The sequence below is a fragment of the Terrapene carolina genome, unplaced genomic scaffold, assembly GCF_002925995.2.
Source record: "Terrapene carolina triunguis isolate 2854851 unplaced genomic scaffold, T_m_triunguis-2.0 Scaffold42, whole genome shotgun sequence".
NCBI classification, from domain to species: domain Eukaryota; kingdom Metazoa; phylum Chordata; order Testudines; family Emydidae; genus Terrapene; species Terrapene triunguis.
In genome coordinates, this window is record NW_020664393.1 from 32859255 (window position 1) to 32873938 (window position 14684).

The 14684-nt window shown below is 40.9% G+C and overlaps 1 protein-coding gene across 1 annotated transcript in view; it reads right to left on the reverse strand.

Annotated features, from left to right (window-relative positions):
• The window catches only part of COL19A1 (collagen type XIX alpha 1 chain), a 331665-nt gene that overhangs the window by 298356 nt on the left and 18625 nt on the right, over positions 1-14684 (reverse strand). The window lies entirely within an intron of this gene.

Below are 14684 nucleotides of genomic sequence, written 5' to 3' on the forward strand. Positions count from 1 at the left end.
GACCAGAGGGGTAAGAAGGGTGAGGGATAACCAGAGTTTGTTTCTGGCTGTATTTTCTTAAACTGGGTTTGCAGGGAGAGAGCGGACCTAAGAACCTTAACCATGAGTTAAGGGTGAAGCTAAAAGGGGCCAGGTAGGAGGAGGCCCAGGGAAGATGCAGCAACGAATTAAAATTGACCAGTGCATAGCTGCTGTATATAGGGTCTCTAGGTTGGAACCTGGAGTAGTGGGCAGGCACGGGTTTCCCTACCAGCCTTAGTAGCACTAGCCCCAAGGAGGAGACAGGGCTTATGTGAGAGCCTGAACAAAGGCTTGAATTTAAAGGGCCCAGAGCTAGGGCTGAAAACCCCAGTAAGGGCAATGGGACTGTTCATTTATTGGACACTTTACTACCCTGGAAGGGGTTCATTTGGACTTTGTGACTTTGCCGGAGGGCCAAGCCACACAAGATCCACCAAGATCAGCTAGCAGCCTGCAGGTGGTGTCAGGGGTGAAAAGAGGACTGCAGTACCACCCCCAGCTGCTAGGAGGCGCTCAAAAGGTGACATCCTTACAAGGACCTTGTCAAAGGCTTTAGGAAAGTCCAAGTATGCTATGTTGACTGGATCACCCTTGTCCACAGGCTTGTGTACACCCTCAATGAATTGTAATAGATTGGGAAGGCATGATTTCCCTTTACAAAAGCCATGTCATCTCTTTTCTAACATATTGTGTTTATCTATGTATCTGATAATTCTGGTTTTTTTAAACTATAGTTTCAACCAATTTGCCTGGTACTGAAGTTAGGCTTATCTGCCTGCAATTGCCAGGATCACCTCTGGAGCCCTTTTTTAAAAAGGACAATAACCATGAACATGCAATCATAGCACCTGTGGACAACAACAGTTTGTGCAATCAATTTCTGCCTTTAACTCTATTTGCAGGAAGTTTGTGTCGTGGCCTTTTGCAGCAGTTCAATAACCATTGCTATGCTTTTTAAGGAGCTGGGAGCAATGAGTGTCTCCACCAACTCTTGGCTACATATTATGCCTTTTACACATTTTTTTTGCATGAACTTTATACTGGAGCACACTGGGATGTGGGATGATGAAGTACAAGTTCTGGGGTTTTCAAAATACAAGTTCTGAAAGTGTCAAACTCAAATCTCTTGGGTTTTTTAATCTCTACTGTGCTTGAAGAGAGAAGTGTGAATGAATTAAAGTGTGTAATCATTATGCTATAGCCAGTATTCAGTGCTATTTTTGTGAAGCAGAAGTAAGAGATACCCATATCAAATTTAGTAAGGCAATCTTTTATTTACCTTTTGGTTTTTGCTTTAAAAAGCACTGATGGACAAGAAGCTGCTATTTTTAAATCTTACGAACTCTAATTCTTCCACAGTGAATGAGAGTGTGTTAGAGTTTATGAGGAACTTCCGTATTTACAAGTATCAATGGAGCCTCTGACTTGCTGAATATCTTCCAGGAAGAGAAAGATGATCTGAGTTACATTTCCTGAGAGTGAAGTGAGAGATGCTTGGAGTTTATGTCAAGACATTTCTTTTCCACCTGACATATCCCATCAGCTGTCATGTTACAAATAATTTGGTGACCAGAGCTCAGAGTCAGCTTTAACTGCTTTCCTATGGTGGTGGATGATGTATTTAACATTGACTGAGACTCTGAAGTCTTACCCTTTTCTCTGTGTGTGTAGATATATCACCTTACTATATGTTCCATTCTATGCATCCGATGAAGTGGGCTATAGCCCATGAAAGCTTATGCTCAAATAAATTTGTTAGTCTCTAAGGTGCCACAAGTACTCCTGTTCTTTTTGCGGATACAGACTAACGGCTGCTACTCTGAAACCTACCCTTTTTGTGTTTGCTGAGGGGATTCAAACTGAGACTCACTGTTAATGAGAAAAAGGTCAGATGACCAAAGCTAATAAGCTCACTTGCTCTTATTGCCAATTCTTGCACATTAGCCAGAACATTTACTATGTAGAAAAAAGTTTAGACAAAAAAGGAGATATCCTGAAGCATAACTGAGTAGTATAAACAAAAAAGAGAATAGCAATTAATAGGAGCCATCTACGAGCCTGTGCCTAGGGTGGGTACTTTGAATGCTTATTAAAATAAAAGTTAAGATCAGCTGTCTGTTACCTGAAATAATTTTCCCTAATCCATCTTCCTCAAATCACATTATGATTAATTGTGTGGTTTCATGTTGCATTAGGCATCAAGTTGCATCATATAATGTCATATGAAAACAACTTAGGGGAAACTATTTATGTAATTTAAGAATCATTAATGACTTGGACAGGGAATGGTTACAACCGGTTCAGATAAATGAACCAACTAAAAACTTTGCCCAAAATTCAGTCTGAACACTGAAATGAAAATTCATTTAAAGTTTGAAAAACATTGAGTTAACTTTAAAAAAAATGTTTTGTACACTTTTCTACTTCTCGGTTTTCCCTTACTGTAAAGTCTTACACCATTATAGATGGGATTGGCAGCATTACCTATTATTAAGCTTGAACTTCGAGTACAGAGCCTGTATCTCCTGTGCTGTCAATGATTCCCTGTCTAGCAGGCAGGCAGTGTAGAGGAGGAAACAGTATGACTCAAATGACAAGAGGGAAGAGCCAAACCTAGTGTGTTGCAAAGGATGGCTGGGGGAACAGATCTGGAAAGGAGCCTGGGTGGTGGAGACTGGGACTAGAGGCTAGCAGGGAGTGAAGACTGAGACTGAAGAATGACAGGGAGGCAGAGAGTGGGACTGCGAGCCAAGGGGTGGAGATGGGGACTGTCTAAACAGTGGATTGGGAAAGGAGGGTGTGTGCAGAGGAGGGGAAACAGATCTGATCAGGAACCAGGGTGTGGATGGGCAAAGAGACTAGGACAAGGAGCAGAGAAGGTGAGGACACTGCGCTTGGATGAGAAGTTCATGGAAGAACACTAGAATTGGGAGCTAGCAGGTAGATGGGCGACTGGAGGCCAGGAAGGACTAGAAAGACTGGTTATGAATGGAGAGAACTGGGACTAACTGGGCAAGGAGACTGGGAACAAGGAGCTGGGGGTAGGGAAGGCTAAGAATGGCTGGGTAAGGAGATTGTGAGTTTAGGGATGGGGAAGAAAGAAGGATTGGCAGAGGGAGTCTGGAGGGATGAGACTAGGATTTAATGGACGAAGATTGGGACTGATAAGTGAGAAGAACAGAACGATGGGAGGAGCGCAGTGGTGATGTAGAGACTGGGGCTGTGACAGGTTGTGGGGGGAATGGGCAGAAGAGTGTGCTCACTAGAACACACTTCCTTCCAAAGCCTGGAATGGAATTTAAGATTCCTAAGTCTCATCATTCTTCTCCTATCAACAAATATCTATGAAACCTGCTGGCAAAGTGTTCCATTCTGTCTTAGAGCTGATCCACACAGAAGATAATCTACTACTACTATCAGTTACTCCATTAGCTCAAGTGGCAGAGGTCTCTGCAGTGGATCTTAAAGGTTCCAACCCTGCTGATGAGCTATGTGAGTCAATGTCACATGACAGAAATGCTGTCTTTTCAGTTTGCTTTTTTAAAACTGAGAAAATTACACACAAGAACTATGTTAAAAAAACATTAACTTTGCAAAGTCAAGCACTCCAAAGTTAGGAAATGCCAGAATTAAGGTTGCCTGTGGAGCCAGAATTCAGTGCCCTTGTGTGTATGTATTATGAAACAGTTGGCACTTTCTAATCCTACACAGATAATGAATAGATATGTAAAGTGGGTTGAGGAGTGTAGATGAGGTAGACTGCACTCTCCAATACATTCTGGTATGGTGCATACAGAAGATAAATCTCTGGCTTGCATACAGGATTGTAATATATTGTAGTCTCTGGTCCATAATGGAAAAGTGGATGAAAAAAAAGATGTCTCACACATGGTGAAGGAGAAGATCTCTGGTGTAAATGTGGAGGTGACTGAAATACAAGGGCAAAAATGAGGTTAGTGTTGCAACCTAAACTGCAAATGTCCTGAGTTTCTACCATTTAGGATTTTTAAGTTATTTTCTATTTACACTGTTTTAAATAATAATATACTCTCAACCGTAATTGTTCATTTAAGTTTTTGGTCTAGGAATTTCTTTAGCTTTTATTAAAGAAGAAAAACTTCCCTTTGCTACATAATTTTTAAAAAAAAAGTCTAAAATAATTTTTGCTTGTAACTTCAGTGAAGCTTTCACAAACTCTATAGGCCAAGCTATGCTGTTGGCGTATATAATTTCAGTGAAGCCTCACATGTGGTTCTCAGATGATTTACAGCATTGAATCCTGCATGGCAGAATGATACACAAGAAATAACAGGAGCTATGAGCTTTGCTGGCTTAAACTTTGGAAATTGTAACCAAACTGAGCCCTAAGTCTTAGATTTTGCTAAAATTCTACATGGCATCTGAGTAGCCCACGAAAGCTTATGCCCAAATAAATTTGTTAGTCTCTAAGGTGCCACAAGGACTCCTTGTTGTTTTTGCTGATACAGACTAACACGGCTACCCCTCTGGTACATAGCCCATGAGGCTCACAGAGCTTATAAACTCTTCTAGCACAGTTCTAATGGAGCTGAAATTTCAGGCACAACTCAGGGTTTAAAAAAGGCTTTTAAAAAGCCACGTGATTCAGAACTCTGGCCCCCCAGCAGACACCACTTAAGAGGCCATGTGACTCTCTCTCTCTCTCTAATACCCAAATTATTTAAAATAAAGGAATGGGCAGGCAAAACTTATAACCCCGTCTCATTAGACCATCGAGAATTGCTCCCCCAGAGAACATGAAAAAGAAACATCAAGGTCATTTCAACCATGTTCCATTCCTGCCTCTCCCACCCTGCTAAGCATCTATGTATATACATAATAAGGCAGGCCTCGCTCAATAAACATATCCAACAACAATATCCACTCTGTGACCTGGGGTACTAGGCCATTGTGGGCCCCTGCTGGAGGCCCCACAGTCCTACTACACCCCGCCCCAAGAAGAGAGCAGTGAAAGTGGCTCCTCCAGGCCTGTCTAGAGAGGTCTCATGGAAGCAGCCAAGCAGAGTGCAAAAGGTTCAAATAAAAGAGCTGAGGATCAGTGCAGGTCAGTTCCTGGCTGGAACCAGAGGGCTAAGGAAGGGTGGAGCTCAAGGGATAACCAGAGTTTGGTTCTGACTGCAGTTGCTTAAGTTGGGGGAGGGAGGCCCTGAGAAATTTAACCCTGGGATAAGGTGTGAAGATAAAGGGGCCAGGTGGGAAGAGGCCCAGGGAAGTAGCAGCAACAAATTTAAGTGAGCAGTATGTGGATTCTGTTTATGGTGTCCCTGGGTTGGAACCTGGAGTAGTGGATGGTCCTGGGGTCTTCCACTGGTGAGGTGGTGTAAACCCCGAGGCTCAAGAGAAGGGCTAAATGTAAAGGCCCAGAGCAGGAGCTTAAAACCCTGGTGAGGGTAGATAGACAGTTCTGTTGGACTCTTTGATACCCTGGAAGGGGTTCATTTTGACTGTGAGACCAGGCCAATGGCCGAGCCACTGAAGACCCACTGAGCAAGATCAACAACCTTCAGGGGGTGCCAAGAGTGGGAAAAGGACTGCAGTACACAGGCAGTGGCAGGAGCTGCTCAAAAGGTGAGTGCCTCCCTTTACACTCCCCCTTCCTTAAAGGAAGTTAACTATTTTAGTTTAAAACAATTTTAACAAAAACAAACCTGATTTTAAAAAAATTGAATGTTTAACTAAATTCAAAAATTCATATGCTTGTTTTGTTAAAATATATGCTTGCTGTTGAAGAAAAAAATCCAGAATACATAATGTTGTTGTTTTAGTTAAATAAAACAATTTAAATGTCTGTCTGGTGATGTTCTCCTCCTAATACAGCATGGCAAGAAAATCCTCCAAATATTAATGATTAACCTGTTGAATTGGAGATAGTTCACCTCCCAATGACTTCATAAATATCTGCTTCAAAAGATGACCTGTGAGCCATCCAAGAAAGCTAGAGCCTGCCTGGATCCCTCAGTAAGGGGAGGAGTGCGCCAGCCCCTAGATCATGGGTTGATTGAGGCACAGAAGAACTGTCTAGAGTACCACAGGCACACCCATGATGAAATGTCTGCCAGCTGAGCCCATGTGGGCTGAATGTTTGGTTTTAGACACACTGCTGCTGGACTTCAGGAAAGGACCTTGTCCAGAAGGAGAAGGACTCTGGTGATCTGACTGGACAGCTAGGAGACACTGATGGCTGGAGTAGGCCAAAGGACAGAGGGAGAAACTGAGACAAGCGTAACATAACAGACAGCCAGGAGGGTGACATATTGGGATAGCAGCTTTGCTATACTTCTCTTGCCCCCTAGCAGGGAAGTGAAGATTCCACCAGTCAGGAAGTACAGCAGCATCCATTTTGTGATAACTTGGAAAAGACCCAGTTGATATCATGCTGTTGCTGGGAGGAGGAGGAGGAGGCAGCTCACAGGATTGATGTATTGAGCACAGTGGCATGAAGTTAGGAAGAATTGTTTTCTACCCACTCTCTTCAAGCAGCCAATGGGATGGACATCCAGCTGTAGCCCCTTTCTCTTGCCTCCATCACAAGGAACACATCTTATTAGGCAGAACTATTTGGAAACCGTAGCTCAGACACCAGATCAGGTATTGCCAGCCTATTCCATTGGCACTGATGGAGAAGGAGCTGAAACCAAGAGCAGTCATCCAAAGAATGCACAAGGGGTGAAGATGCCAGCAGAATAAACTGACATGAGGAGCTTTGGCAGCTGTGGAAGGGGAGCCATGAAGAAACCATGACTTTTCTAAAAGTTGTAATGACTAATCCATGAATTTATAAGTCTGGTGTTCCATTTACAATTGAAGGCAAATTAAATACAACTCTACAACTTGTAAAACTGTTTAAAAAAAAACAACAGTCTCCTGCGATAGCTCTCAATGAGAATTAATGACTAAAACAAGTTTAAACATTTTCCGCTGAGGCATTTGAATTGTGTGGGCAGGGGGAGGAATTTCAAGAGTGAAAACCCCCATATTCAGACCTGTCTGAATCAGCAGCCAAACAAAGAATAGCTTAACACTGTAGGGTCAATTAGATGAATTAGAAGAAATTTGGTACCCATTTCTGGGTACCTTTTGGATAAATAGTGCTGAGGTGGTTCAAAGTAAGCTACACCTTCATGCTGGAAGTGGCGCCCAGCACGTCCCTCAGCCCGCACCGCTTCCAGCAGCTCTCATTGGCCTGGAGCAGCGAACCACGGCCACAGGGAGCCGCGACCGTCCGAACCTGCGGACGCGGCCGGTAAACAAACCAACCCGGCCCGCCCGGGGCTTTCCCTGCACAAGCAGCGGAACAAGTTTGGGAACCACTGCTCTACTACTTTCCCCTTCCCTCCCCTCCCTATTCATATACATTTTCTCCTACTTATTACTGTAACCCCCACTCTAATGTCTTGTGTCTGTCATATTATCTGGTCTTGCAGCTGTGATGAGTTGTAAAACTGCATAATTCTACTGGAGAGCCTATGAAGGATGTGATATTTAGAAATCATATACAAGCTGGAAATCGTTCACTTTTTTGTACCTTTCATTATTTGTTTCTTCATGAAAACGAAAAAAAGTACACCTCTACCCCGATATAATGCGACCCGATATAACACGAATTCGGATATAACACGGTAAAGCAGCACTCCGGAGGGGCGGGGCTGTGTGCTCCAGCGGATCAAAGCAAGTTCGATATAACGCAGTTTCACCTATAACGAGGTAAGATTTTTTGGCTCCCGAGGACAGCGTTACATCGGGGTAGAGGTGTAATCTTAAAAGTGAAAACCCACAATTTTCCAAACTCTCACAGATGATTTATCCAATTAATCTCAAACTCTGAAGGAAAAAAAAACATTTATGCAGGCCAAGACTTCACAGACATTTTATAGGAATGAACTCTTTTCTAGCAAACTAGAGCGTGGATGGGGTTCAAAAAACAGATTAATATAGAAACTGTTTTACATCTTTACCCACTGAGTCATTAGCATGAGATTACAATTTACTGGCATAATGGAGCATCCTGTTTAATGGCAATATTTGCTATGCACCAAACCACTTTGTATTAATATAGTTTAAATGTGCCCAATACTGTACCATTTGCCATTAAATCATATCACTGTGATAATGATGCACAATGGGGCACTGATTTATTTTTATTTTTTTAAGTAGTAAATAACTGATGGCTGGGGATGAACTCTTCCCTGATGATTTCATTTTTAGCCTGAGGACATCGGATTGCCTACTGGAAAATCCTGGCTAATGATAATAATGCTGTGGCAAGCTTATGATGACAGTAAGCAGACTTTATTATATTAAAACATCACTGATATGTGGCATAGCGTAAATATCCCATACCTATAAGTTCAGAATATGCATGCACAGAAGGGGCTTTATAAAGTAAAATGATCAGACTAGGGACCGAATGGCTAGGAAGCAGTTCTGCAGAAAAGGACCTACGGGTTACAGTGGACGAGAAGCTGGATATGAGTCAACAGTGTGCCCTTGTTGCCAAGAAGGCTAACAGCATTTTGGGCTGTATAAGTGGGGCATTGCCAGCAGATCGAGGGACGTGATCATTCCCCTCTATTCGACATTGGTGAGGCCTCATCTGGAGTACTGTGTCCAGTTTTGGGCCCCACACTACAAGAAGGATGTGGAAAAATTGGAAAGAGTCCAATGGAGGGCAACAAAAATGATTAGGGGGCTGGAACACATGACTTATGAGGAGAGGCTGAGGGAACTGGGATTGTTTAGTCTGCAGAAAAGAAGAATGAGGGGGGATTTGATAGTTGCTTTCAACTACCTGAAAGGGGGTTCCAAAGAGGATGGATCTAGACTGTTCTCAGTGGTACCAGATGACAGAACAAGGAGTAATGGTCTCAAGTTGCAGTTGGGGAGGTTTAGGTTGGATATTAGGAAAAACTTTTTCACTAGGAGGGCGGAATGGGAATGAAGCACTGGAATGGGTTACCTAGGGAGGTGGTGGAATCTCCTTCCCTAGAGGTTTTTAAGGTCAGGCTTGACAAAGCCCTGGCTGGGATGATTTAGTTGGGAATTGGTCCTGCTTTGAGCAGGGGGTTGGACTAGATGACCTCCTGAGGTCCCTTCCAACCCTCATATTCTATGATTCTCTGATTAGGCCATTTGCTTAATTCATCGACTATGGTAAGTGCAAACAGCCTGCTCTGATTCACTCCCACAAAGTGATTTCACTGGTTGCACACAAAACTTAAAACTCTGCCATAACAAGACACTCCACTACAGATGCTTCTATCCCTGAGGAGAGGATGAAAGAACAAACACCATATGACAGATGTGTAATCACAATGCTTAATGCACTAGTAAAAGGCGCTCAGGTATACCGCACTTATCACTACAGCATAAGAACCTCTACAGAATTGGATATAATATATTTTGACTTAGAGCCACACAACATTCTGATTAAAAAAGTAGCACTCTACAATATCAATAAAGCATATGATAAATGGATTATGAAATGGCTAATGGACAGACCTCAAAAAACAGTTGATGGGGAAATCCACACTGCATGTGAGTGTTTCTTAGTCAGTTATGCAGAGATCAGTATTAGGCCCATTGCTATTCAACATCTTCACCAATGATTGGGAAATAAATATAAAATCACTACTGATAAAATTTGTAGATTACACAAAGATTGGTGGAATGGTAAATAATGTTGAGGACAGAGAAGTCTTACAGAGGAATCTGGATTCAAACAAAATATGTTTTAATACATCTAGGAATAAGGAACGCAGGCCATACCTACCAAATAGGGGACTGTGTCCTGGAAAGCAGTGACTCTGAAAAGGATTTAGGGATAATAGAATTATAGAAATGTAGGACCAAAAGGGACCTTGAGAGGTCATCAAGTCCAGCCCCCTGAACTGACGCAGGGGCAAGTATACCTAGACTATCCCGGAAAGGTATTGTCTGACCTCCAATTAAAGGAATTCCACAACCTTCCTTGGTAATCCATTCCAGTATTTAAATATCTTTATACTTAGAACCTTTTTCCTAATATTCAACCTAAATCTCCCTTGCTGCAGATTAAGCTGCTTACCTCCTGTCCTACTTTCAGTGGACATGGAGAACAGTTGATCACAGTCCTTAACGTATTTGATTACTCTTATCAGGTCCCGCTCATTCATCTTTTTTTTCCCCCAAGGCTAACCATGCCCAGGTTTGTTTGGTTTTTTTCAACCTTTACTGATAAGGTCAGGTTTTCTAAACCTTTTATCATTTTTGTAGCTCTCCTCGGGACACTCTCCAATTTGTCTACATCTTTCCTGAAGTGTAGCTCCTAGAACTGGACACAATTCTCCAGCTGAGGCATCGCCAGTGCCAAGCAGAGTGGGACTGTTACCTCCCATGTCTTGCATACTATACCCCTGTTAATACACCCCAGAATGATATTCACTTTTTTTTGCCACTGTATCATTCTATTGGCTTATTTTCAATTTGTAATCCACTACTACCCCCAGATCCTTTTCTGAAGAACTGCTGCCCAGTCAGTTATTTCCTATTTTGTATTTGTGTGTTTGAGTTTAAGTACTTTGCACTTGTCTTTATTGAACTGCATCTTGTTGAATTCAGACCAACTCTCCAATTTGTCAAGATCCTTTTGAATTCTAATCTTCCCTCCAAAATGCTTGCAACTCCTTACTCCGCCATCTTGGTGTCATCCACAGATTTTAAGCACTCTTCACTACATTATCCAAGTCGCTAATAAAGTGGACAAGCAACTGAACATGAGATCCCAGTGTGATACTGTGGCTAAAGGGCTAATGTAATCCTTGGCTGTATAAACTTGAGTAATAAGAAAGAGTAAGGAGATGGTTTACCACATTTTAAAAAGGATGTAGAAAAACTGGAAAGGGTACAGAAGTGATTCATGGGCTGGAGAAAACACCTTGCAGTGAGACAGTTAAAGAGCTCAATTAGTTTAACTTATCAAAAAGAAGATTGAGATATGACTTGATTATGGTGTATAACTACCTTCATATGGACAAAATACCAGGTATTACACGGCTCTTTAATCTAGCAGAGAAAGGCAGAACAAGAACCAATGTCTGAAAGCTGAAGCCAAATTCAAAATTAGAAATTAGGCACCAATTTTTTGCAGTGAGAGTGATCAACCACTAGAACAAACTACCCAGGGAAATGGTGTATTCTCCATCTCTTGATGTCCTCAAATGAAGAGTGGATGCCAGTCTAGAAGATATATTTTAATCAAACAATTTGTTATTACACTCGATACAGAGGTAACAAGAAAAAAATTATGGGAACATACAAGAGGTCAGACTAGATGAGCTAATGATCTTCTCTAGCCTGAATCTACAAAACCCAGTTACTGGCCCTTCTGCACAAATGCCTATATCAAAGTTTCCCCCTCCATGAGGATGTTTGGTGCAATAATTGCTTGTGTCACGATTACACAACATAAAAAGCTTCATATGGAGAGGCAGACAGAACCAAATTATGCAGCAATTCTATTTAGAAATCCATGAAGAAACTTCCCTTTTGTGCACAAAAGGATCTTATGCAAATACTCAGGAATGCTTAAATATAGAAGCAACCATGGATCAGCACTAACAGTGGCCACAATTGCTCCATTAATTAAAATATTCTTATTGCAATAAATAGCAACTTCTTTACTTATTTTACAATTTCAAAGGGAACAAGTGCAATGGATTACGTCAACTGAGTATATGTCATGTCATTAGTGAGCCATACATCTTACTCATGATGCTTGCCATTAAGCCTGATCACAAAAAAATTCAAACATTTGATGCTCAACTATTTCCACTAGAGACTCCTGTGCATCACAGAAAGTTGAAAGAAAACAAGATTCGTTTTGAAGGGCACATCTCAAAATGGTGACCTGCATCTTTTCAAATACTATTCGCAGGCAAAAACGCAAGTGTCCCTACCCCAGAAAAATCCTTCATAGGCCCTCTCTGTAGCCCTTTTCCATGTAACTTGAATATAGAATATTTAAAATAATGTTCCAAATACTGATTAATTCAAACAAAAGAAAACAATCATTTCCATAAATAAAGGTGGTGTTCTCGGTACAAAGTGGTTGGGATAACATTGGGAACCATTTAGTATGTTTCCAAAAACTTGGTCAAACTGAAGACTGGCATTTCTATGATGGAATTTTGGAACTGAGAAGGAAAGGAGATAGAGATATTGTAGCCACAGACAGAGTTCTCCAAATTCCATTAAAGTGTACTAAGCCACATTTCCATGGTACAAGTCTCCCAGCAACACTAAAGGACACGGGCTGGTTCAAATAATGGTAGCATACAGAAATAGGGTAGTATTCTTTAGTGTGTGAGAACTCCAGTGGCATTCACTGTTTTCTAGGCTTTAGATGCCATAAGAAGCCCCTCAGGCCTTGCATGTTTGCACACAGTTAAACAAACAGGATGTGGGAGTCAAGTGTGCCCAAGGAGTGTCTTCATACTACTTTTGTTGTATAATCAGCAATACAACACTAATCATAACAAATGTTTTTATATCCGTAACACAATTAAACAAACTTAGATGAATTTAGCCATTGTCCTGTTCTTAATTTATCTAAGAAACCAAAGTTGTTATAGTCTTCTTCATTTGTAACTATGATATCATTTTTGTGAAAACATTACAGCTAGATTTGCAGCAAATGGTTAAATATTGGTTTTTATTGATTTTTACAGACATATTGCATTTTTACTAACAAAGAAAATACAAAATAAAAATTGGCATAGTATGTTTGTTAGACCAGAAATAAAGGTTCACCTCTGGCAGTGGAATATCCTCATCTTTAAAATGAAATAATGGTCACAGTGACGTATCATTTGGGGTGATTCAAAACATATTTTGTCACCTACCACCAATCAAACCCCTGCTCCTTATTCAAACTCCAGCTACAATATGGAAGTGGAGTGGGGGGCATGTAAAATTTAAAACGTCAAAGAGGAGTTTTTAAACTAAGGCCTGGGGGAAGCTTACAAGTGTGGAGGAGCATACGGTTCGGACAGAGACATCTGTTAGGGAAGGATTTATTAAAGGGGATACTCTATATATCCTACTAAAGATGAGAGGATAGAAATTGATAAAGTACATATAGGAACTGAAGAGAAATGAACAAATGAAATAGAGTACCATTCAATTACATCACATGAAGGCCGACAACTAAATAATGACAAATTTTATAAGTGCTTATATACAAATGCAAGAAGTCTAAATACTAAGACTGGTGAACTAGAGTGCCTAGTATTAAATAAGGATATTGATATAATAGATATCACAGAAACTTCATGGAACAGCTAGGAGAGTGGTACTAAATGTGAAAGACACAGCATAGAGTCAAATATAGTAAGAATATTAAATGAATCAAACAGTACCATAGAAACTCTATGGATAGAAATTCCATGCTTGAATAATAAGAATATGGCAGTAGGAATATACTACTGACCCCCTGACCAGGATGGTGATGGTGACTATGAAATGCTGAGGGAGATTAGACAGGTTACTAAAACAAAAAACACAAAATCCCCATGTTGACTGGGAACATGTCACCTCAGGATGGAATGCAGAGATTAAATTTCTAGACACCATTAATGACTGCTTCTTTGAGCAGCTAGTTCTGGAACCCACAAAGGGAGAGACAATTCTTGATTTACCCCTAAGTAGCACACCGGATCTGGTCCAAAATGTGAATATAGCTGAAAAGCTCGGTAATAGCAACCATAATATAATTAAATTTAACATTGTTGTAGGGGGGAAATACCAAAAAACCTAATACAGTAGTATTTAACTTCAAAAAGGGGAACTACACAAAAATGAGGTGGCTAGTTAAATGGACATTAAAAGGAACAGTAACAAGAGTGAAATGCCTGAAAGATACATGGAAAAATACCATAATAGAGGCTCAAATTATACGTATACCCCAAATTAAAAAAAAAAAAAAAAGTAAAAAAGGACCAAAAAATATGTTGCCAGGGCTAAAGACAATAAAAGATGCAATTAGAAACAAAAAAAAGATACATTTTAAAAATTAGAAGTCAAATCCTACTGCAGAAAGTGGAAAGTCAGGTGTACAGGTAGGATTAGGCAGGCCAAAATAGAATCTGAAGAGCAACTAGGCAAAGAAACTAACAGTAAAAAAAAATGTAAGTATATCAGAAGCAGGAAGCCTGCCAAACAACCAGTGAGGCCACTAGGTGATCGAAGTGCTGAAGAAGAACTCAGTGAAGACAAAGCTGTTGTGGAAAAGCCAAATGAATTCTTTGTATCTGTCTTCATTGCAGAGGATGTGAGGAAGTTTCCCACACCTGAGCCATTCTTTTTAGGTGACAAATCTGAGGAACTGTCCTAGATTGAGGTGACCGGAGAGGAGGTTTTGGAACAAACTGATCTATTAAACAGTAATAAGTCACCAGGACTAGAGGGTATTCATCCAAGAGCTTTGAAGGAACTCAAATATGAAATTGCACAACTCCTAATTGTGGTAAATGACCTGTCACTTAAATCAGCTTCTATACCAGATGATTGGAGGATAGCTAATGTGACGGCAATATTTAAAAAGGGCTCCAGAGGTGATCCTGGTAATTCCAGGCCAGTAAGCCTAATTT